The 25,887-nt window shown below is 44.2% G+C and overlaps 1 protein-coding gene and 1 pseudogene across 8 annotated transcripts in view; one reads left to right on the top strand and one right to left on the bottom strand.

Annotated features, from left to right (window-relative positions):
- The window catches only part of BRD4 (bromodomain containing 4), a gene marked incomplete at its 3' end in the record, with an annotated part of 90,819 nt that overhangs the window by 27,078 nt on the left and 37,854 nt on the right, over window positions 1-25,887 (top strand). The gene's annotated exons all lie outside the window — the stretch shown is intronic.
- Window positions 23,257-24,273, bottom strand: LOC308251047 (glyceraldehyde-3-phosphate dehydrogenase-like; annotated as a pseudogene). The gene has a single exon. The product of its transcript is annotated as a glyceraldehyde-3-phosphate dehydrogenase-like (transcript).

The following is a 25,887-nucleotide window of genomic DNA, read 5'->3' as shown; positions in this document are numbered from 1 at the left end:
CCAGCAAGATGTTGAAAAGAAGTGGTGAGAAAGGGCTTGCTTGCCTTGGTCTAGATCAGGCATCCTCAAACTATGGCCCGTGGGCCACATGCGGCCCGCCGAGGACATTTATCCGGCCCGCCAGGTGCCCCTGCCTGTCCTGCTTAGCAGCCGATTCGTCCCGGGCCCGCAGTGCTCATAGGACGAATTTGTTCATAGTTTTTTTTTTTAAACTATAGTCCAGCCCTCCAATGGTCTGAGGGACAGTGAACTGGCCCCCTGTTTAAAAAGTTTGAGGACCCCTGGCTAGATCTTAGGAAAGAAGCTAGTTTCTCAGGATTAGGTACAACCTGTGATTGTGATAAGACAAAATTTGGCCATAGGAACCTTTGAGAAGGCCACTACAGCAGACTTGGGGTGAGCAGGGGACAGGAACTCAGGGAAGGCTTCTTGAAGGAGAGGGGTTTTCCAGGATGTGGTGTTGTGTAGGACAGGGTATTCCAGGTAGGAAAGACCTAGTTTATTGAAACAAAGGAATCAAGCCCTAGCGGCTCAGTGGCTAGAGCATCGGCCTGCAGACTGAAGGGTCCTGGTCAAGGGCACATGGCTTCATCCTGGAAATCATGGGTGTCAGCCAGGTCCTAGAGCCCCAAGCTCTAAAGAGATCAGGTCAAGGGCGCATGTCCGCTTTTCAGGGTTGATCCCCAGTAGAGGAAGTGCAGGAGGCAGCCAATCAGTGATTCTCTCTCATAGATGTTTCTCTCTCCCTCCCCCTTCCTCTCTGTGATCATCTTGGAGAGAGACAGGGAATTTGGAACTTGGTTTTTTGTCACATGCCCAGTGCCCTGATGTGCCAGAGACACAGTCTGCATAGACAGAGGACCGTGGCACTCCCAAGCTGTGCTAATTCTGATGTGATGCAGCTTCCTTCAGCAAGCTGGTTTTCTTGAGTGGGTAGGCCCCACCAAGGTTAAGCTTCAACTGGTTTACATCTGGGCCACTAGGTAGCTGACTTGAAAATTCTAGACAGCACAAAGTATAGTATTATGGGGTTGAGTGTTGAGGCAATTGGGGATACACTTATAGCTGAAGAATAGTTTTATCTGTTCCCCTTTTGAAGTTCAGCTTGTCCACCATTCATGATTTTTTACTCCATGCCACTTCACCATGCAGGATCCCAAATTCCAGGCCTCACCCCACATTTGCTGTCTGCATGCTGGAAATAAATCTTGGGTGTCAGCCAGGTCCTAGAGCCCCAAGCTCCAAAGAGATCAGTGATTCTGTTCATTTTGGATGAGTCCTGGCATCCAGCCATCATTTACAACATTCTTCCCTGGGAACCTGGCAGAAAAGTCCCAAGAACTGGCTTGCTGAAACTTTGGAACATGAGTCTGTCTTAGGTTGCTAGTTGCCTGTAGTATTTTGAAAAAACTTTTGCAAAAATAGTGGGAAGGGAAAATTTTCCACACCTAGAAATTAGCCTTGGAATATTACTAAGTTTTTGTTGTGTTGAGTGCTAGCCGCAGAATCACATTCCAGCATTTCTCTTCTCATCCCCTTGGCTTCTGGACTGGGGAAGAAACGAGTGGACCCAGGAAATCTGGGCATGAGGGTGTTTTTTCACTGAGCTGATGGAGATCACAGTAGAGTTCCAGTTGCCTGTGTGCCAGATACGTATTTCAGAGACCAGCATGTCTCCTCCGCTCTGAACTGCATATCCAGACCTTTATCATTTATAGCTGCACAGATGCAAGGGAAGGAGAACATTCTGCCTTGGTGTTTTCATCTGTGTTTTACTACACATTTACAGAAATGTGTAGTTTCATATTATGAGAAAGTTACTGTGAATTATGTTTGTACAAACTCATAGACTCCTGGCACAGCACACCATTTCTTGGTTGTGCAGTGGGTCAGTCTTGGCTTGAATGTTAGAACATGTGGGAAGCTTTTGAAACTCCTAATACTTGGTCCCCACCCAGAACCCTGTTCATTGAAATCTCTGTGGGAAGAGGCCCAGGCATCAATATTTTTAAGGTTTCCAAGGTGCTGCCAGCTGTACAGTTCTGTAAAGCACTGTTTGTATCAAAATTTCACTCTGGTTCAGGTGCTGAGTGTTGAGAATCTGGGAAACTGCACTGTCTCCCAAGGAGAAACTTACTGGGCAAATTGCAGGCCCTTCTGGTCATGGCTAAAATGCTTTTGTTTATATCCACCCATGGATTTTTCATCTCTCTTCATTGTAGATTACCACCTTAGTCTGAGGACAGAAGAAATGGTGGTCTGGTTTATTATGAAGGCCCATTTGACTATTTTGGCTACATTTGGGCTCTGCTGAAATCTGGGAAGTGGAGCTCTGACCATTTTAAGTGCTGAAGCTATTTATTCATTTGAAATGGAAGACTTTCTGAAATGAATTACCAGAGTCTTTGCCATGAGGTAAAAGAGTTGTGAATTCACCAATGTTCATAGCAGCAGTACTCACAGTGGCCAAAAGGTAGAAACAACCCAAATGTCCACTAACAGATAAATGGATAAACACTGGCATATCCATATACTAGAACATTACTGAGCCTAAAAAGGAAAAAAAATTCAGATGCATTCTATAACATGGATGATCCTTGAAAACGTGCTAAGTGAAAGAAGCCAGGCACTAAAGGACAAATATTATATCATTCTACTTATATAAAATACCTAAAAAAGTAAAATTTATAGGGATAAAAAAATAGAAGAGTTGGATGGAGGAGAGTGAGAGTCACTGTTTAGTGGGTATGGTTTCAATTTTGGACAATGAAAAAGTTTTGGAGATGGGTGGTGGTAATGGTTGCACACCAATGTGAATGTATATAATGCCACTGAACTGTGTACTTAAAAATAGTTAAAGTGGTAGCCCTGGCCAGGTTGCTCAGTTGGTTGGAGCGTCATCCTGTACACCAAAAGGTTGCAGGTTTGATTCCTGGTCACAACACGTACTTAGATTGCAGGTTCAATACCCAGTAGGGTTCATGCATGAGGTAACTGATAAATGTATCTCTTTCTCGCCCTCTGAAATCAATAAAAACATATCCTCGAGTAAACTTTATGTTTTGTATATTTTACCATAATAAAAATTTTTAGTGGGTGTACCTTGCCGCCTTGTTGAATATTGATATTATTCACTCACAGATCAATGAGTGGTACCCAAACAGTTTATCTAAAGCTGTTTCCTTCTGTCAAGGCAGTTAAATTGTTGGATGGTTTTCTTTTGGTAAAACAACATAGTTGTCTTCTTGCCTGCTATCGAATTGCTGCTGTTGCATCCTATTCCCTGTGCCTTCAACTGCTCCTCTCCCCTTTCAATAAGCTGCTTCTAACTGGTGTCCTGGGAACAGAGATAAGTCTGCCTTCTTTGTGGTGTGGGGGCTTTGTAATAGCCTTATCAGATGCTACCACTCTAGTGTAGCTAAACTATTGAGTTTCAGGCTTGTTTTTTTGCTTCAGTTTTTACATTTGGCATCTGAGGGTTCAACTTGTCTTATTTTGAATTAAAGTTGAGTTTATTATTCACTAGAGGCCTGATGCACGAAATTTGTGCAAGGGGCTTGGCCCTAGCAGCCCTGGCTTTGTCCAGAAGGTCGTCTGGATGGTCGTTCTGCTGTTTGGTCTAATTAGCATATTAGCTCTTTATTATATAGGATTGTTTTTTCCATCTGGATGTCACTGTTTTGAGTAGTACTTTCATTGCCCTCCTTGAGTTATTGGCTTCGATGGTAGATGGCTGTTGTGAGGATCTCAGATGTACACTGGGTCCATGGTAATCTGGCGTAAGCCAGCCCTTCCAAGGGCTCTGAACCTCCTAGAGAAGGTGTCCTGCCTGCCTAGTGATGAGCAGAGATCTGCTCTTCTTCCTTTCCTGGAGTCATTTAGGGTCTAAAATGATGATATCTAAAACGTAGGATATTTTCAGTTTGGGGTATTTGGGCTTAGAAGCATCTCTAGATGTTTTCTCATATGCTCACAGTGCTTTATTAGGCAAGCAGCTTTCTGTATTGGTCCATTGTGGTATAGTCCAAATAATGCCAGAGCTTCTGGGTCCGTTTCCAGCAGCAAAGAGAGACCCTTGAGGTATAGATTTAAGTCACCTGAGTCTGCAGTCATGAGTAAAGGTCATAAAGGTACCTTGCCAAGACGGTTGTGACTTGAAGGTCTTTTGCATTTGGCACATAGGATCTGTGGGGTTTCTGAGAATTCTGAGATAAAAAACCAGGAAATGCTCAATAAAAACAGTGGCTTGTTGCCATAACAAGGGACTCTTCTTGGCCTGCTTTCTTAATTAAAGGTGGAATATATTTGTGAAATGAAAAATTGGTCAGCAGAGTAGCTGTTATTCAGCATTGCTTACAATTGTGGCTTTTATTTAGGCAATCATTCTGTGACTACCAGGAGGAATTAGCATTCTTCTAGCTGTAATAATGTAAACCTAGGGTTTGCTGTCATTGTAAACCACCTAATGGGTGGAGTCCGAGATAACTGACCCGGTCCTTTCCTCTCACACTTGACTCTCTGAAGAAAAATGTACATATGCTTGTAATAATCAATATTTAGGTAAAAAGTGAAATTGTAGTATGGAACTGGCTTAACGAGCTGTAAATCCTTAAAGGTAAAAAAATAATCTGTCCTTTTTCATTATCTTTTAAGATGACAATGTAAAGATGCTATCACTGAATGGAAGCTGCTATTTTAAGTAAATCACAAGCCACCATGTTAAAAATAGAGATAATATGCCAGGGGAATGGTCTTTTGAGTAATTTACACATGAATGAGATGTTTCATTGAAGAAAGTTTGTTCTCTGTGTGGACTGTTACCCATTTAATACATAATGTGGAGGAAATGAGAAGAGATTAAAAACTATAGAGCCTCACTTGTGAAAAATTCCAAGAAATGGGGACTAAAAATGTCCCAATCCCAGGTGATCCCACCCTTTTTTTCCATAGTATATCACATAGTTGTTGTTTTCATTCTTGACTGTCCCCACCCATCTCCAGGCTGGAATGTTGAACCCATAAGGGCAGGTGCCTTTGTGGTGAATCCCAAGAGCCTGCAGTGCTACAAGATATACAGTAAGTTTGTTGAATGATTGAATCAGAAATCCAGAGTTTTCACCTAAACCAGGAACATCTGAAATGACAGGGATATATACCTAGTTATCCCCAGATTGCTGCTGCTTGGCCAGCCTGGACCAGTTGGTTTTCAGCCTCTTCATTTCCACACGGTCTTACAGAACCATGCCAGACAGATATATATTAGCACATACCAGTGAAGAGGGCAGCAAAAGACAAGCCAGATAGATGCTGGATAGTGAGAAGAAGAAAGCTGTAATCGGATCACAGGGACACAGTTAACAAAAGTAGGAGCAATCTGGACCCTTATCAGAACCCCTTGATTGGGGTCTTGCAGGTTCAAAAGTGCCATATGCCCACCTCTTTCAATCTAGTTCCTGCCCAGGACCATTACCTCTGTAGACTTTTTTCTTATTCATAATACTTTTTTAAAACCTCAAGTCATACTTTCGGTTGAAATCTAAATAGCCTTTATTCTCTATTTTTACTCATGAGAGATAGTGAATCTCACCCACAAGGGATCTTGTGTCTATTGGGGGTGGTGCTTGCATGCTTTTTTTTTGTTTTGTTATTTTGTTTTTTGTTTGTTTCTTTCTTTTAAGAGAGAGTGGAAAGGAGGGGGAGAGACAGAGAGGAACATCAACGTGAGAGAGACACTTGGATTGGTTGCCTCCTGTATATGCCCCAACCAAGGCTGGGAAAGGGAGCCTGCACCCTGCTCTTGACCAGAATTGAACCTGGCACCCTTCAGTCCGTGGGCCCACGCTACGCTCTATCCACTGTGCCAAACTGGCAAGGACAGGAGCTTACATTTTCAATATGTAAATGGAACAAATCAGTAACATGAAAACTGTGGGCTCAGAGAAGGAGGTTGTGTGTGCTGTGAGCTTTGTTGCCTTTGGATGTGCCTTGGTTGAGGGCAGAATATGTTGGGTCCCAGCCTTGAGGGCGGCGGCCCCACCAACTCAGTTGTGTTTGCCTAGAGCAGTGGTCGGCAAACAGCAGCTCGCGAGCCACATGGGGCTCTTTGGCCCCTTGAGTGTGGCTCTTCCACAAAATACCACGGCCTGGGTGAGTCTATTTTGAAGAAGTGGCGTTAGAAGTTTAAATTTAAAAAATTGGGCTCTCCAAAGAAATTTCAATCGTTGTACTGTTGATATTTGGCTCTGTTGACTAATGAGTTTGCCGACCACTGGCTTAGAGGATCTTCCATAGGGCTGGTGTTCTGTATGATGGTGTTGAGTGAAATTGCTTTCTCCCCTAGGCCTAGGCCACATCTTTGTAGGTGATATTCTAGGTATACTTGCGCTTATTTACAGTCAAACAACCCTTTGGCTTCTCTCGGGCAACAAAGGAGAGAATGCTTTTGTTGCTGGCCAATCAGCAATTAGTACAATTTTAAAACAAAAAGAGGCCATTGAGAGTGCTAATGTTGGTAAGGGTGTGAAAGAAGCAATGATCACTCACAATTGAAGAGATTGAAAAACTGTTGTTGATTTGGATAAAGGAAAAGCTGTTAGCCAGTGACAGCATTTCGGAGGCAGTGATGTATGAACACAGGAAGATGCTGCATGCTGACCTGAAATGAGACACCCTTGGAACAAGTGCTGAAAGTGATTCCTTTAAGGCCAGTAGGGGGTAGTTCGATAAATTTAAGAAATTTTTATTTATAGGTTAAGCAGTACATTAGACACGTGCTGTATATAAGAAAGGTTAAAATGAAATTATTTGGGGCTCTGGAACAGATTAATTCAATTTACATGGTTTCTAATGGGGAAAAATGATTTGGTTTTCGAACAAATCACTTCTCAAAAAGCCTTCCAGAGCGAATTAGATTCTAGAACAGAGGTTCCACTGTATTTTTACAGGGTTTGATCTGGATTGAATTAGATGAAGATTTTTCTTCAACACCCATCATGTGCTTCTTCACCTGAAAGTAGAATGCATTTTGATGCCATTTCTATGGCAACCAGTGAACTCGAAGGGAACAAATTATATTTTTGTGTTCTAACATGGTTACAGGATTAGTGAAGGCACATTGAAATACCATTAATACCAGTGCAGCATTTTGAAGAGAATTTAAATAGTCCAGTACTAAATTTTTGACATTGACTCCATTTGAGTACACTTCTAATAATCTGCATGTCACTCAATTTAGTCTCTGTTTTGAATGTCATCAGGGAGGGGGGTGCTTAATCCCAAATAGGTTTGCTCACACACCTCTACCATTGGGGATTCTTGTGTTCAAGTGTGTGACACCCTACCCCTACCCCATCCTGGAGGTTTTTAGTTATCCATTCTTTCTTTAAACCAAACCTCCCCCATGAGACCAAATAATAGACAAAATGTGAATTCCTTCTTTGTGGATCTGTGAAAGGTTACTTCTCAGGAAGACTTCCTTGATCTGAGTCCCTTGCTGAGGCACCACTGGCACCCTGGGAGGTAGCACTCTTTGCCTGCCCTCCTGTCTGAGAGGGCAGGGTCCTAGCTGTGGGTGACTCAGGGGGAGGGGGCGGGGAGAGTGTCCAGTGTCCCCGCAAGCACACTTTGCTCATGGCCATCCCCCATGATTCACATCTTTCCCAGCTTCCATTCTCTTCGCTTCATCAGATTGAGCTATCCTGGCACCAATTTTAATTCGGTAAGAAGCATGGTTTTCTTCTTCCAACTAGAGTAATTTGGAGACATTTTGAGTGAGTCACCTTAACCCATGTGATATGGGAGACCTGTATACGGGCAGCGTGAGGTGGGAGACAGACATGAAGCAGTTCTAGTGTGGTTCTGTATTTTGGCTTCTCCCTATTGTTACGGACAGTGAGATAGCGCATATGGTTTACATTCTTGTGCTCATGCCTTGCCTGTTCCAGCCACCATGTACGGTAGGGACCAGGGCTGAGGATTGCTGCCTGTTCCTATGACCTTCCTCTCGCCTCAGCAGATGGTACTGTTGCGTGTTCTTTTTTGCTAGTGAAAGAGCTTATTCATGCCATTCACTGAGGGTGGACTCAGAGCTCTGCCCTCCTCCATCTGCCGGGGAAGGCACCCACCATCCTTCTCAGAGGCCCCCCTCATGCATTGACTTCTTCACATTGGCCCAGCACCCTGCACTGCCCTGAGCAGCACCAGCTGCTCTGAGGCCAGAACAAGGGAAATGCAAAGCCTCTCCAAGCTCTGTACACCATTGTGGGGAGCCATCCCAATTTGGGGAAGGGGGCTCAGGGTAGCATCAGTAGTCCTGCTGAATTTTGCATGTGTCTTACAAAACATCGTCTGGGAAGGAGCTACATTTGTAACTAGATCCTGTGTTCCAATCCCCACCTTCGCCTTGTGAGGAACCTGGGGGCCCAGCCAGCTCTCAGCTCAGGCTCTAGAACCTTGTTCATAAGTTTTTATCTCACCACTCCCTTTGGTGTGTCCACCTTGGTCCAAAACTCTCCCTTCAATATCTAATGCTTATGTGCCTCACCTCACAGTTAATGTTTTCTAGGATAGTTTCCACTTCCTTCCCTTTGACACCAACTATTCAATTCTTGGAAGACTACTTATGTTTTCCCCAGTCCTCTAAATTGCCAACAGCCTGATAGAAAATCCAGGGAGTAGTCATGATACCCTAAAGCCATGTGGCCCACATCTGTCACCTATAACCTGGCCTGCGGTGTCACCAACCAGAAGGCTACTGGTTCCCTGGTCTCTTTTTCTGTCTACCTCCCCGGGAGGGACTTTAGTTGGTATTCTTCTGGGTGCTCTCCCCTCTGGGTATACAACTTCCTTAATGGTCCCACTCAGCCCTGTTACTCAGTTCTGTTCTGTCCTGCCCTTATCCCCAGATAACCAACATTTTACAAGATGGTTTAGCAGTTGATTTTAATCCTAGGCTCCCCCTCAGGGTCAACTATCAGGATTAAGTCTCTTAAATTATATTTGAATCTGACTCTGTCCTCCACCCATTTTGGGAGTCTTATTGTGATCCTGCAATAGTTTTCATGCTGATCTTGTTCTCTATTCCCTCAATAATGTTCCCAAATTGTTGGATGCCTAATCCCTAACCAAGGTGACTTCAGCTAGTCCTGGGACCAGCAATCCTCATAGGAGAACACACCCTTACCCTTAGTTTCCCAAAGTCCTCACTTTGAGATCTCATTAGACACTGATCTCCCTTTGTGCAAATCAAGCACAGCTCCAAATCTTGGGCCAGCAGTCATGCCAGCAACATTATTTTCATTGTACTTATTTTTGTACTGGCTTTCTCTTCATAGCAGCTGGTGCTGGTTTTTAAGTTACTGACTTTTTTTTTCTTCTTTTAATTTTGAAAAATTTTAAATCTACAAAAAGTAGACTCACCAATTAACATTTTGCCACATTTGTTTTATTAGTGCACAGGATTTTTATCTAAATCCTTTGAAAGTAAGTTGCAGATGTGATATTTTAACTCAAGTACTTCAGCAATCATCTCTTTAAAAATAAGAGCATTCTCTTGCCCTGACAGAGGTGGCTCAGTTAGTTGGAGCCTCGTCCAGTACACCAAAAGATTGAGGGTTTGATCCCAGGTTGGGTGCATGCGGAAGGCAACTGATTGATGCTTTTCTCTCACATCAATGTTTCTCTCTTCCTCCTCTCTAAAATCAATAAAAACATATCCTTGGATGAGGATTTAAAAACAATAATAAAATAAAAATAAAGGCATTCTCTTGAAAGCAGGGTCTCCAACGGGCATTTGTGCACCCATGTTCATAGCATCATTGATCATAGTGGCCACAAGGTGGAAGCAGCAAAAGTGTATATCCATATAGTGGAATATTATAAAAAGGAAGGAAATTCTGACACGTTACAACATATGTAAACCTTGAGGATCATGCTAAGTGAAAGAAGTCAGTCATAACAAGGACAAATAATTTCACTTATATGAGGTAATTAGAGTAGTCCAATTCATAGAGACAGAAAGTAAAATGGTGGATGCCAGAGGCTGGGGGGGGGGGGAGAGATTCGGTAGTTAATGCGGACAGTTTCAATTTTATAAGATTAAAGATGTTCTGGAGATGGATGGTACTGATGGCTGCACAACAGTTTACACTAATAAAAGAGAAATATGCAAATTGACCATACCTTCATGATGCCCACCAGCCAATCAGGAGTGAGTATGCAAATTAACACAACAAAGCGGCTGCGGGTGGGGCGGTTTGCTTGTGTCGTCACCATGGCGACGACGCAGGCGCTTCATACCACCCCAGCAGCTCCAGGCCTCTCGGCAACGTGAAAAGGCTGAAAGGCGGCTCAGGCGGGAGCGAAGGCAGTGCCGGCAGCCAGGGGAAGGAAGGCCCATTCTTGCATGAATCTTCGTGCATCGGGCCTCTAGTGTGAATATACTTAATGCCACTAAACTGGGTCATTTAAAAATGATTAAAATGTTAAATTTTATATTGTGTACATTTTACCACAATAAAAAAGATAAAAAATCATTCAAGTGTTTATTCATTTAAAACAAAAAGGGCATCAGCCTTAAAAACCCACAATAAACATTTTGTTATATACAAGAAAATCAACAGTAATTGCATCCCATATTAGATTTTCATCTTGACTCCCAAAATGTCTCTCTCTTCGATTCATGAGAGGTTCACACATCTCATGTGATGTTAGTGTTTTCTTTCATATTTAAGTTTATAATTATATTTAAGTTTATAAAATGCAAGTTGATTTATAACACAGGTGGATCACTGGGTGATGAAGGTGGTTGGTGTGGGACTGAGTTGGGGTCAAACCAACCTTAAATATGTAGTGTGGTCTTGGTCACTGTAGTTCTGGAGCTGAGTTCCTAAAGGGTGTGCCCTGACCTAGCTTCTAGAGGAGAGGAACCTTCTAGATGTTTATGGTAATGTCTGCATGAGGCTCTTGAGTATCAGAATGTGGCTAGTACAGCTGAGGAACTGAATTTTTAAGTTTTATTGAATTCAAATTAAATGTTAAAACTGATGCTTAATTTAGTTATTGGAGAACTTTTTAAGTATGTTTGGAATACTTTGGATATGTAAATCTACTTTTTCAACTCTAAATACAGATAAATTATTTTGGGTGAAAATTTAGCTACTAAATTGAGATGTGCTGTAAGTATGGGGTACACACTTGGATTTCGGACATATTTAGTATGAAAAGAAGGGTAAAATTTCTTTTATTATGACTACATGTTGAAATGATATTTTGGGTATATTGGGTTGAATGGCATATACTATTATATATTCAACGAAATATACTCTTAACTTGAACTTTTTATATTAATGTGGCTACTAGAAAATTTTATAGTGCTTGAGTGGCCACATAATGTTTCCGTCAGTTGTGTGTAGATGTGGTGCAAGTATGAATTATCACTTTCTCTGTGCAGCAGCCCCCATTGCACCCTCCACCACCAGGTCCTAAGTCCTCCCTTTATGTCTCATTCTGGGCTACTGAAGAACTTTGGGCCCTGTTATTTATTTATTTATTTATTCATTCATTCATTCATTCAAATTCTCAGCTGGAGTCTTTTTCTCATCTTTTTCCCTCTCTTAATGTGAGAAATGCTTAACTGTTCAAATTAAAATAATGGACTCGAAGACAGAAGTATGGCGAAAAATGAGACTTTTAATAAGTTCTTGAGAGCAGGTGTCCGTCCAGGTGTACAGGCACACCTGGGGTAGTAGCCTATTTATTCAGTCTTTCCTCAGGTTCCTCATTGGCTGAGTACTATGGGGTCACTTGTTTCCTCATACATTGCCTAGGGGTCTTATTGTCTCCCATGTACCATTTAAAAATACTAGGCTGAGGCCTTTACTAGTTGCCTTAATCTCCTTCCTCTGTTTAGCTGAGGTGCTGCCTCAGGGATTTCCAACATGAAGCTGGCCCACGTACATAGTTCCTTGCTCTTAACATCCTCTTCCCTCCTCCCTACATTCTGCTTATCCTGGGGAAATTCAGCAACCAATTCCATCAAAAGCTGACCATGCTGGAGATGGATCACAGAGGCCTTTTTTTTTTTTTTTTTTTTGTATGTTTTTATTGATTTTTATAGAGGGAGGGAGAGATAGAAATATCAGTTATGAGAGAGAATCATTGATCGGCTGCCTCCTGCACGGCCCCTATCCGGGATGGAGCCCACAACCCTCATGTGCCCTGACTGGGAATCAAACCAGCGACCTCTTGGTGCTTGGGTCAATGCTCAACCACTGAGTCACTGGCCAAGCTCTCTCACTTCTTCTGTCTAGTTCCTTGCCCCAGGCCCTCAGATAGTACAGAGGTGTGGGAATCATTGGTGTGCGGGCATTAGGACCCCAAAGAAGATAATGGGGGCATCAGCTCAGCACCCTCCCAGATGTAGAGTCTGGGAGAACTCAGAATCCTAAAGAGGGATGTGGAGAGCTGCAGAAAGGTCATGGGCTCATACTGCACAGTGGGTGTGGGTCTCCAGCTTTCCTCAGCATGGCTTGCAAACTAGTTATTAAAAACCCACTTTGCCCTTTTCACTCCAGGATATATGTGTGTGCGCATTTTTATTAAGTCCTCTATATACCAGACGCTGGTTTGAAGCTTCATATGGTGAATGTTGGATATTTTTGGCAGCTTTAATACAAAGGCATTGAGGAATTCCGGGGAATGCTTTAGGTTCATTGGGAATATGATTATGCACTGGGGCAGCTGTTGCGGTTTCGGTTTCTGGTGGCCTGAGAGCTCCTCACCAAGTGGGTGCTAAGGACAAGCTTACAGAATCAGCCAGGTAGTAAACGAACTGTGGGACAGAATCAGAATCTAAAATCTGCTGCTTCCCTGGGGCATAGAACCCAGGGTAGGCTTTGCCAGTGGTTTCCATCTACAAGCAAGCCCTGGGCTGCCTAGGGGAGAGTGCAGGGGAGCCCTGCTAGGAGATAGATCACACTTTTCTCTTCAGTTACCTGCATCCCCCTCCTGTCTAAGAAAGAGTTGGGACGCTTAACTTCCTGTGAGTCATTTACTTCAGTGGAAGCTAGGTGTAATTAATGGCAAACAGGAATATTCATTCTCACAAGGCAGCAGATCCCTGGGCAGTTCTTTGCTTCCTTAGCTGTTCTTGAGAGGAGAACAATTATTTAAATCCAAGCATCCTCTTCACAGATTATGAGGGCAGAAGTAGACACTGAATATTTGCTGAGAGCTAAGGCCTCCCTGCAGTGTATGGAGGTAGCTATCTGAAGGCCTTACCCTAACATGACAGGAGAGGTGCCTTAGCTGTTTCTCTGGGGCTGCTTGACTATCAAAGGGCCGATTTTTGCTGTACCCTTGGAGTGTGTCTCTAGTTTAAATGCTGTCATCTCTCACTGGCTGGTTGTCTTTGGGCCTTGTGTCAGTCTTTCATTTCCTACTTTGGAAATCAGGGACTCAGACTCGGGTTCTACAAGTTCTGACATTAACTTTGTCGCTTTCTGTGTTCCCTTTTCTTTGGGAAAAATGATGCTCTCCCTTCTCCCACCTGTTATTTGGGTTCTGAACCCAGTGAAAGGTGAGGCAGGTCCTGGCCAGTGTGGCTCAGTTGGTTAAGCATCATCCTGTGCACCAAAAAGTTGTTGGTTCGATTTCCAATCAGGGCCCATGCCTAGGTTGGGGGCCTGCAGGAGACAGCTGATTGATGTTTCTCTCTCTCTAAAAATCAGTAAACAATCTTTTTAAAAAAAGAAAGGTGAGGCAAGGTGAGAGGAAAAGTCAGTCATCTTTCCTGGAGCCACTTCTTGAGAGGGCCTGATACTGACAAAAGTAACCTTCACCCCCACCCCACCCCCCAAATCTTTAAAATTTAGCTTCTCAGTGAAGGTCAGAGGGTAGGTAATATCATTAAAGGAAAGGTCACTTCATTAGCATAAACTCTTCATAGAGGTAACCAGGCTCCTGCATCTCTAAACCCTGAGTCAGAGTGTGCCCTTATCCATCATGGATATATCTGTTCTGGCTCCTTGGAGTGTCTCCATGTCTCCTCTTAGCCATTGAAGGGCTGGTTTTAATTTTTCTCTCATTGAGGGCTTTTGGTGGTGATAGCTGAAGTGTTGCTCAGATGTCAGAGTTGTGGTGTCTCTCGGAGCTTTCGGCTAGCCCCATTCCCTGAGTCCCTGTTGTCCCCAGTGAGCATAAGTGGGTCCCAGGGAAACCTTCAGTATCACTCTCAGCCACCACTCCGCTGCTTAGAGGCACCACATGCTTTTGTGGAGATTCCGCCCGAGTTAGCTCTGCTTACTTGTTGAATGTTGTTTTCAATTATACCAGACCTGTGTACCCAGCTGATGCATTCTGGAACATTTCAGCCATAGGCAGTGGACTGCTTCTCCCTGTGTACTGCTAGCCATTGGCTGTGCAAGTTGTTGATTGTCTGCACTGCTCACCTCCCTCTACTTGGCCTTCCAAATCTCCAAACAGCTTGACTTTGATCACTTGCTTGGAGGTTGACACTAACATGTTTCCCTCAGTATTTGATGTACTGGAAACATCATAGTTTTTATTTTTACAGTTTTACATTTTGTTCATAAGGATCATCAACTTAATTATTATCCTTTTGTTGGAAATGGGGAGGGTCCCAGAGAACCAGTGTGCTTATCTTCAGAAGCTTTCCAGTCTACACCAGGGCAGTCCCAAGACTTTTGTCAGCCTAATCCTAATTTCTCACTCTTAGTCTTTCTCCTCATTACAGTAGTTTCCTCCTACTGGGAAATTCTCATCTAAGTGGAGGAATTGCCTGGCCTTCCTGTCCACCTCAGCTTTGTGATCTGCATGGCTTTGTAGCCATCTTGGAGTCCACCTATCAAAGTAGAATTTTTCTTCGTGAATTAACAGCCCTGTTACGTTACAGTCCTTATTATAGTGTAGTTAATATCAGTGTCAGCTCCTTTGAAAAATTAATAACTAAAGATAAAAAGTGAAGATAAGTAAAGGACTAGAGTAAATAACTTTAAAAGAGGCAATCAGAAGACAATGACTTACGAAAGGACAACCCAAGACCCAGGTCAGTGGGAATGCAGAGTCTAAATTAATGGCATCATATTTCGGACATAATCTTCCAGTTTCTAATTTGGAAACTTGGCCAGGCTCAAGGCTGCTTTGGAGGGCCTGGAACCCAGCTTACTAGGTGGAGAGGCAGACAGACAGACTGACCAACCCCACCAACAGAGAATGGGGGCTTGTGAAAGGGGGCAGATTATAGAAGCTGAGCTGTTTTTACATATATGTTGGTGATTGACATTTCAGTGTAAATGGGTATAAGTCCCCCACAGATCCACTACCATATCCCACTTCATTTTATTGTTCTGTGTACCTGCCTACTTGTACATTTTACCTAATTTCATCTGTAATTTTTCATTCTGCTTTACCTCACCTTGCCACAAAGTCTAGAAACGGGTTGCAAACCACAGGCCAATCTCAACTTTATTGGAACACAGTCACATCATTTGTCTAAGGATTTTTAGGGGGCTGCTTTCCTGATATAGCAACAACAGAATGCAATATTGCAACAAACTATGTCTCATACAACTGTCTTGTGTTTACTCTCTGGCCCTTTATAGGAAAAATTAGCCTGCCCCTGCTGGGAATATATTTTAGCCTAGCACAGTGGTCGGCAAACTCATTAGTCAACAGAGCGGCAAACCGCTGGCCTAACACATTTTATCTTGTCCACGTTAGGGTTTTGTTTGTTTTTACTGTATGTCCATCACAGGAACATTTTATTTTATTTTTTTAAATAAATCTTTATTGTTCAGATTATTACAATTGTTCCTCTTTTTTCCCCCCATAGCTCCCCTCCACTCGGTTCCCACCCCACCCTCTGCCCTTACCCACCCCCACTGTCCTCATCCATAGGTGTACGATTTTTGTCCAGTCTCTTCCCGCACCCCCCTACCCACTCCACCCCCCTGAGAATTATCAGTCCACTCCCTTTCTATGCCCCTGATTCTATTATATTCACCAGATTATTCTGTTCATCAGATTTTTTTATTCACTTGATTTTTAGATTCACTTGTTAATATGTATTTGTTGTTCATAATTTTTATCTTTACCTTTTTCTTCTTCCTCTTCTTAAAGAATACATTTCAGCATTTCATATAATACTGGTTTGGTGGTGATGAACTCCTTTAGCTTTTTCTTATCTGTGAAGCTCTTTATCTGCCCTTCAATTCTGAATGATAGCTTTGCTGGGTAGAGTAATCTTGGTTGTAGGTTCTTGCTATTCATCACTTTGAATATTTCTTGCCACGCCCATCTGGCCTGCATAGTTTCTGTTGAGAAATCCGCTGACAGTTGTATGGGTGCTCCCTTGTAGGTAACTAACTGTTTTTCTCTTGCTGCTTTTAATATTCTCTCTTTGTCTTTTACTCTTGGCATTTTAATTATGATGTGTCTTGGTGTGGTCCTCTTTGGATTCCTTTTGTTTGGGGTTCTGTGCGCTTCCTGGAATTGTAAGTCTATTTCTTTCACCAGGTGGGGGAGGTTTTCAGTCATTATTTCTTCAAATAGGTTTTCAGTTTCTTGTTCTCTCTCTTCTTCTGGCACCCCATAATTCGGATGTTGGTACGCTTGAAGTTGTCCCAGAGGCTCCTTACACTATCTTCATATTTTTGGATTCTTTTTTCTTTTTGCTTTTCCAGTTGAGTGTTTTTTGCTTCTTTGTATTTCAAATCTTTGACTTGATTCTTGCGATCCTCTAGTCTGCTGTTGGATCTCTGTATAATATTTTTTATTTCAGTCAGTGTATGCTTAATTTCTAGTTGGTCCTTTTTCATATCCTCGAGGGTATTGCTAAATTTATAGGCCTTTTCTAGAAAATTCTTGAAAAACCTTTTAACCGTGGTTTTGAACTCTATATCCAGTCGTTTGCTTTCCTCCATTTCTTTCATTTGTGACCTGTTTCTTTGTCTTCGCATTTTGGCTGCTTCCCTGAGTTGATAGAGTGGCTTTGTGTACTAGGTGTCCTCTAGGGCCCAGTGGCTCAGCCTCCCCAGTTACCTGAGGTGGACACTCTTGGTGCACCCCTTTGTGGGCTGTGTGCACAGTCTTGTTGTAGTTAAGCCTTGATTGTTGTTGGTATCACTGGGAGGAATTGACCTCCAGGCCAATTGGCTGTGAGGATCAGCTCTGTCTACGCTGGGAGAACTTCTGTGTTGGAGACACCCTTATGAGACAAGACTTGCCAAAGCCTCTGTGCTCACCTTGGGTGGAGCAGACAGCAATGGCTTCCCGTCAGCCCTGCCCTAAGAGGCCCCTGGGTCTCAGTGTCCCGCAGTAATCGCTGCAAGCACCTCTGAGAGAAAGCCGCCCTCGAGTTTTCCTGCTGCCAGACAGTCCAGTTTCTCCCCAAATGAGTCTGGGTCCCAGAGTCTCGCCCGGAACTGGAGTTCAGAGCCGTCGGGAGCTTTTGTCTCCCTCCCAGTTGAGAAAGCCAGCTGCGTACTCAGTTGTCAGCCCTCCCTGTGCGCGCGCCTCGGTACCTCTGCCTTCTACAGCTCCTCTGAGTCTCGGTGTGCTTTTCTCTTTCCTTCTAGTTGTAGAATTTCCACTCAGCCAGCCTTCCTGTGGTTCTGGATGATGTCCGTTTTGTCTTTTAGTTGTAGTTTTGAAATTGTTGTGCAAGGCAGCAGTTTAGGTGTTTACCTATGCTGCCATCTTGGTTTCTCCCCACAGAGGAACATTTTAAATTTACAAATCCATACAACCAGATTTACTTGTTAGCACCAGTGGGACCTTTTATTGTACCTGAGCCACTCAGTCCTCCATCTTCTGGCAGCTTTCTCAGAGAAAAGATGGTGTAAAATTTTCAGTGCCCCTATTTATTTTTTTTAATCCTCACCTGAGGGTATGTTTTTATTGATTTGAGGGAGGGAGGGAAGGGGGGAGGAAGTGAGGGAGAGGGGAAGGATGGCTGGAGGGGGTGGAGGGAGGGAGAGGGGGGGGGGAGACAGAGAGAGAGAGAGAGAGAGGGAGAGGGAGAGGGAGAGGGAGAGGGAGAGGGAGAGGGAGGTGACAGAGAAAAGGCAATCGGTTGCCTCTGATACATGCCCGGACTGAGGATTGAACACACAATGGTATGTGTCCTGACCAGGAATTAAACCTTTTGGGATGACACTTTAACCAACTGAACCCACCCAGCCAGGGCTCAGTGCCCCTAATTTAATGACCTAACAGGTCATTTAGATTGGTTTCTAAAGCAAAGGGACTGGAATTCTGATTGGCAAGGTTGGGTCCTTGTAGACCTGGTCCCCTCTGTGGGAGACAGAGAGCTTGAGTCCATCTGTACTCCCCTATCAGGAAGACTGGCTCATCTGCACCTTGAGTCTCCTGAGTTAAGGCAAGCTGCTGGGTGGAGTCCAAGGTGTAACAGGTCCAGTTGGCAGGTCTTAGGGGTGTGGGTCAGTGTGTGTACAAGCTTGGGGAAGGAGGATTAAGACTTCTAAGAGCAGCTTCAGCTCACAGCCACTGGCTAGGCTCCAGGCAGTGCAGTCTGGCTAATGACATGAGTGCTGTTCTCACCAGATGCCTGAGGGTTAGATGGACAAGAATCCTGTGTATGTGCTTCCCCACTGACACAGATCACACAGTGAAGCAGGCTGTGGTCATGAATGGGAAGTAACTTCTGCTCTGGGACCATGAGGGAGCAGACCTTCTGATACTCATGTTTTGTAACCAGTGTAACCAGCGGTTCCAAGAAAGGTGTTCTTAGGACAGGGTAAGAATTGCTGCAAATTATCTAGCATTGAGAAATTGGTGAATTTTTACCCCAAGTTAGAGTTTCTCACTCCCTTCTCTTTGTTCCCGGGTATAATCTTGCACTTCCCCCAAATTTTTTAAAAAAATGTGTTTTATTGATTTTTTACGGAGAGGAAGGGAGAGGGTTAGAAAGTTAGAAACATCGGATGAGAGAGAAACATCCATCAGCTGCCTCCTACACACCCCCCACTGGGGATGTGCCGCAACCAAGGTGTACATGCCCTTGACTGGAATCGAACCTGGGACCCTTCAGTCCGCAGGCCGACTGAGCCAAACCAGTTAGGGCCCAAATGATTTTTTATAGTAGAGCTTTGTAGCGGTGGGGAGGTGACTTCTTTTTTTTTGAAGAATGTGTGCAACTGGGAACTTAAAACTTCTTTAGGGGCTGGGGTCACCTGATATCACCAGCATTTTGCTTGGCATGAAACAAGTTCAGGCCACAGCCCTGTGGGCCCCTTACTGCTTGGGATGCATAAATAACAACTTGGTTTCTGCTCCCTTCCACGTTGCTTGCTATGGCATCAGCAGGGAAGTGTACTTCAGATTTCACCTGTGACGTGGGCCAAATAACATTGCAAACAGATGCCAGGTACTATGAGTTATCTTGGCTCTGATTTGTTTATGGGGGTGAAATTCTTTGGAAAGACCACTCCTGAAATCTGAGACTCAGCTCAAGGACCGTGTGGTATTCTGCAAAGAGGGTAGGTCCACTAATTAGTAAATGCTGGGACTTTTTTGTTTTGTTTTTTAATATATATTTTTTTTATTGTTTAAAGTATTACAAATAGTACATATGTCTCCTTTTCATATAAGTCCTTTGATTGATCTCTTACCCCCCAGCACTCCCCAGCCTTTCTGCTGTAATTTGACAGTCTGTTTGATGCTTCTCTGCCTCTGTATCTATCTTTTTGTTCATCAGGTTATAATGTTCTTTATTATCCATAAATGAGTGAGCTCATGTGGTATTTTTCTTTCACTGCCTGGCTTATTTTACTTAGAATAATGCTCTGCAGTAAAAAGCCCGGCCGGTGTTGCTCAGTGGTTGTCAACCCATGAACCAGGAGAGCACATGCTTGGGTTGCAGGCTTGATCCCAAAGCAGCTGATCGATGATTCTCTCGCATCATTGATGTTTCTATCTCTCCCTTCCTCTTTCTGAGATAATAAAAAACATTTTAAAAGTAAATAATAAATTAAGTGCTGGGACATGAAAATGGGGTGTCATTGTCCAAACTGCAGACCCACAAGGCCCAGCAGTGTTGGTTAACTGCTTCCACCCCTGGGTTTGGTTGGTGAGCAGAGGCTGCTATGGAACAGAGCACTCTAGACAGACAAAGCCCCAGGTGACCTCTGACCAACCAGGCCACCACTACTCTGCTTCCATGTTGCCATGGAGATGAGGATGATGAGGCCACCACATGCCTTATAGAGTTGCTGTGAGAATTAACCAAGTAGATACAGATCAAGTGCTTAGTGCAGAGCACCAGCCCAGGTAGCACCACGTACCTACGGGCAAGCTTTCTTAGGCCCTGGCACAGGTGTGTGATAAGTATGGTCATCATCTTTCATGGAAGAATTGAAGCTTCCAGTCAACCTGCTCTGCTCCTGCCTTCCCTGGCATCTTGCTAACTATGTGCATGTCACTTTATTATTATTTATTTTTATTTTTTTAAATATATTTTTACTGATTTTTTACAGAGAGGAAGGGAGAGGGACAGAGAGTTAGAAACATCGATGAGAGAGAAACATCGATCAGCTGCCTCCTGCACACTCCCTACCGGGTATGTGCCTGCAACCAAGGTACATGCCCTTGACTGGAATCGAACCCGGGACCCTTGAGTCCGCAGGCCAACGCTCTATCCACTGAGCCAAACCAGTTAGGGCTGTGCATGTCACTTTAGCACAGGGATGAGTAATGAACAGGACAGAGTTGAGGCAGGGTCAGGGCTTCATGGGCCCTCTGGGAGACCAAGGCTTCAGGTGGAACCACAAGTACAAACTGTAAACAGTCATAACCTGCTAGGTTTACTCAGCCTCTTATGATGGGCAAAACTGGGACTGAATCTCTGGCAATCAGCTTATTCCTGGGCAGGTGCATATAGCCTTTCTCTTTTCCTCTCTTGCTTGCCTTTCGAGTCCCAGAACCAAGCCTACCTTATGCCTGTCTCTCTCTCTCTCTCATCTCCTACTCTTCAGGAAACGAAATAGTTTTTGTTGAAATTTGAAAAACATTATAGTGTGTTGTCTGCTAAATAATGTTTTCAGGTCACTTAAATAAGTTGGTATTATAGCAGTCAGTGTCCTTGAAACAGAAGTGCTTAATCGGGGCGGGAGGTGTCTGTAAATTTAGGAAAATAATTTATTTTCATTAACAGAAATACCCAAACTTTTGTGGTTCACAACATTCTTAGCATCTCAATGTTTTGTTTTGCTCCTAGGCCAAAGCATACAACTAAATAAGTACTAATGTCCCAGCAGTTTGAAAAAAAATAAAGCACATAAGTTGGAAGGAAGACAGTACCTTTGAATAATCATAGTTACTTCCTAATGGAATGTGTGTGCCTGTTGCACAGCTCCTCACACGCTTAGAACCAGCTTGGCCATCTGCTACCTGCATTTCTTGTACCACGTAGATTTTTACATGGTGTCTGCTTTTTCTTGCAGTAACTTCTGAACAACAAGCTTTGTAAGATATGACATTGTCAAAAGAAATACCGTGCCATCTGATGTTGAAATGATTAATTGCCTTAATTTCTCTAAACTGGGAACATGTAAGAAATCTTTTGGGAGTATATTCAGTAATGGGACACCCAGTTGGATCATGCAAACTTCTTTGGGTTGGAAATAATAAGTGAAATTCTCTTTCCCTTGTCCTTCAACTAACTCAACACATGGTGGCTCCTGCCTCTTGGCCACAGGTCATTGTGAAAACAGAGGAGACAGCATTTTTGGGTCTTTTAGGTGTAAAACTTTGGTTGAATTGGTTGAAGATGCTGTCTACTCTGTCACGAGAATCTAGACAATAAATTCCTCCATATATCTGCAGGTAGATTTATGAGTTTCTGCATTTCCAGCTTCTCTCCCCATTGGGTCCAGGTGCTGAGAGCCATTTATTTCCTGCAGGACTCAGACAAACAAGAGAGCAACCCTGGCACTCACCATTACTGGTGAACCCTGTCTCTGTGCATCCCTTCTTTGGTTCCCCATCTTTTGCATCTGTGAACAGCATGCTGAATGTGTGCAGGTATAGTTGAGTATGGGATTCTCAACTATATAGTTGAGGCAGGATGAGATTTTCCTATTGTCTACCTTCAGAATGTCCCTGGAATCTGGGTCCAGTGCACCTTCCAAGCCTGCCCCTCACCCCACACTATATTCCCAACCCTGCATTTAGGGACTTGTGAAGGACAAAAAGCCAGTGTGGTCACTTGGCCCCTTCACTGTGCCATCCACCTGCCCTCCTTTCAGCTGCCTGCATGCACTGGTATCTGTCCTGCCTACAAACCTGTGTCTGTGTTACTATATTGATCTTGCCTTCTCCTGTCTTGTCCCTCTCTGCTCCTCTCTGCCTCATCCTCCATAGGAGTGCACAGTCTTGCCCTTCTTCTTTGCAGTACTCATCCAGGTATTGCTTAATCACAGAATATCATTTCAACTGCAGTTTCCAGTCCTGGCATGGAGCTCAGATGGAAGGCATTGGTTGAGTGAGTGAGGTCTGGCCAGTCACCACAATTTCCTTATGCGAATGAGAGCTGCTTTCCTTTTCCAGAACTTTGAGCTTGAGCTGAAAGCCCCAGGATGACAATCTGGTGTGGTCACTGTGGGATGCCCTTTATCCCAGGGTCATTCACTGATTACCTGCTTTGTACTGGGAGGACAGGAATGAAGTAAAGTTGTCCCTGCTCTGGGGCTCCCGGGTGTGTGTATGGGGGGAAGCTGAGCTTCAGAGCCACAAAGAGTTCAAGGTAGCACCAGGTATAGCAAATGAAAGTTCTGAAGGTGAAGGAAGGAGTCTATTGCGGCCCTTTGTGTTTTTTGGCGCGTTGATGGTAGGGGCTGGCTGGGGCAGTATGGAGCGAGGGCAACAGCTGTAGAAAGGATTTACCCAAGGCTGCAGCCTTGTTGGGACTGTGCCTTAGTAAAATCATCCTAGCTCTCACATAGAGGCTACCTGGTGCCTCTGTTCCCTGGCCTACAATAGACTTGATTTTTTTTTTTTTTTTTTTTTGCGGGGGTGGGGGTTGCCTGAGTGCAGTGAACTTTATTGATGTGCACGACAAAGTATGACTCCCTACGCCCCTCCCCTTCTTCAGGGGGTCTGGGATGGAAACGGTGGTCAGGAGATTCTCAGTGTGTCGGAGAATTGATCTGGGGCAAGGACTCCCCAGCAGCTGAGGGCCTCTCTTCCTCTTGCTGGGGCTGGTGGTCCAGGGGGGGGCTCTTACTCCTTGGAGCCCATGTGGACCATAAGGTCCACCACCCTGTTGCTGTAGCCAAATTCATTGTCATACCAGGAAATGAGCTTGACAAAGTGGTCATTGAAGGCAATGCCAGCCCCAGCATCAAAGGTGGAGGAGTGGGTGTCACTGTTAAAGTTGCAGGAGACAACCTCGTCCTCAGTATAGCCCAGGATGCCCTTGAGGAGGCCCTCTGATGCCTGCTTCACAACCTTCTTGATGTGTCATCGTATTTGGCAGCTTTCTCCAGGTGGCAGGTCAGATCTACAACCGACACATTGGGGGTGGGGGCACGAAGACCATGCCAGTGAGCTTCCCATTCAGCTCTCCTTGCCCCCAGCCTTGGCAGCACCAGTAGAAGTAGGGATGATGTTCTGGGCAGCCCTTGGCCATGACGCCACAGCTTCCCAGAGGGACCATCCACGGTCTTCTAGGTGGCAATGGTGGCATGGACTGTGGTCATGAGTCCCTCCACGATGCCAAAGTTGTCATGGTTGACCTTGGCCAGAGGGGCCAAGCAGTTGGTGGTGCAGGAGGCATTGTTGACAATCTTGAGGGAGTTGTCATACTTATCATGGTTCACACCCATCACAAACATGGGGGCATCTGTAGAAGGGGCAGAGATGATGACCCTCTTGGCTCTGCCCTTCAAGTGAGCCCCAGCCTTCTCCATGGTAGTGAAGACACCGGTGGACTCCACAACATACTCAGCACCAGCACCACCCCCATTTGATGTTGGTGGGATCTCGCTCCTAGAAGATGGAGATGGACTTTCCATTGATGACAAGCTTCCTATTCTCAGCCTTAACTGTGCCTTTGAACTTGCCAATAATAGCATCATGTTGGAACATGTAGACCATGTAGTTGAGGTCAATGAAGGGGTCATTGATGGCAACAATATCCACTTTGCCAGAGTTAAAAGCAGCCCTGGTGACCAGGCGCCCAATATGGCCAAATCTGTTCACTCCGACCTTCACCATCGTGTCTCAGGGTTGTGGCTGCTGGCACTGCGAAGGAGAGGTTGTCTGACGAATAGGAGGAGCAGAGAGCCTAGACTAATTATTACTGGTTTCTCTTATGTTTGCTGCAATAGGAATTAATGGTTTTTTTCTTTTTTCTCTCTCTCTTTTAAAATATATTTTTACTTATTTCAGAGAGGAAGAGAGAGGGAGAGGGAGAAACATCAGTGATGAGAATCATTGATCGGCTGTATTCACCCCACTGGGGAATCTAGCCCATAACCCCAGCATGTGCCCTGACCAGGAATTAAACTGTGGCCTCCTGGTTCATAGATCAACGCTCAACCGCTGAGCTCCACTGGTCGGGCTTTTTCCTTTTCTAAGGATTTTACTTGCCTACAGTCATGGGAGAGCTGAGCTGCAATGTGCAGGTTTTCTGAGCCTGGCATCTCACAGAGATCCCCTTGGCTCAGTTGTTGCAGATGCAGTCCCTCACATCAGGGCCATGGATGTCACCTGTCATTGGTTGTCCTCAGTGCCTCCTTAAAAGAAACTTTGAGGTACTTGTGGCTCCCAGGTCCATCTCATCTGTTGAGCACAGCTTTCTCTACATATCATGCCTTCATGCGTGAATTGGAAACCTCCAGCAGTTTCTTTCTTTATAGAATTGACCTCAGGCATTACAATGTGTGAGTTTTGTGCCTTGGTTTTTCATGTTAAGATGGTGTGCCACCACACCCCTCTTCATCCCCACTCCCAACTGTTTGCTTTGGACCCTCCTGGGGGTGCATATTCAGCTCACAAGTGGTTCAGAATCATGTGTCAGATTCTTGGCCACCCTGAATAGTTAGGCCTGATCTTTGCACATCCTGTTTAATAATCACATTGTGGACCAGTAGTTTTATTGCTAGCTTTACCCAGTGGCCAGAGAAGTTTCTGTTGAACGAGTACAAAAAACGTTTTACATAAATGTTAAAGGCATGCCTTAAAATTAAATACCCATTGCATTTGAAGTTATTTATTACATGTTCTTACAAGCTAATATCTTTTTAAAGTATGATACTTTGTAAAACACTGTGTAATATGAAAACACTGGTGATGCTTCAGCAATGTGTTTCTTGTCTGTGCCTTGGTTTCCTTGTCTTTAAAGTGGGGATGAGGCCAGATGCAATTTCAGAGATGTTTTAAGGATTTAGATATTACCATGTGTCAGATCTGAGCCAGCTGGCTAGGAATGGAGTTTCGGCTTTTGCGGTGGAGGTAGTTTAAAGCACAGAGATGAAGCAGAGTTCAGGATCAGGTTTTCTGTAGAAAAAGCTCCGTTCATTTTGTGAACAGAAAATTCATTTTCTTTGCCCTTAAGGGCTGCCCATCTGGCCCTGGATAAAGGTGAAGAAAAGTGGTTATGACCAGAGCCCTTTACCCCTTGGCTTCTCAGAGGATTTATTTGGAAAGAGAAAAGGTACAGTCACCCCAATGCTCCAGAAATCAGTTACCTTGATGTCATTTTGCCTTAGGGCGTTGCTTAGAGATTTCCAGAATATCATTACTTAGTGGAAAATGTATGGGACTGCTTCCTCCTGATGGGACTTGCTTGGTAGGGATCTGGTGTCCTTGTGGCTGACAGGGCTCCACTGCCTTGAGGCCAGAATGACT

The sequence above is a fragment of the Plecotus auritus genome, assembly GCF_963455305.1.
Source record: "Plecotus auritus genome assembly, chromosome: 6".
Taxonomy (NCBI): Eukaryota; Metazoa; Chordata; class Mammalia; order Chiroptera; family Vespertilionidae; genus Plecotus; species Plecotus auritus.
The sequence above is the reverse complement of the archived record's forward strand: the minus strand, read 5'-3'. Positions and strand labels throughout refer to the sequence as shown.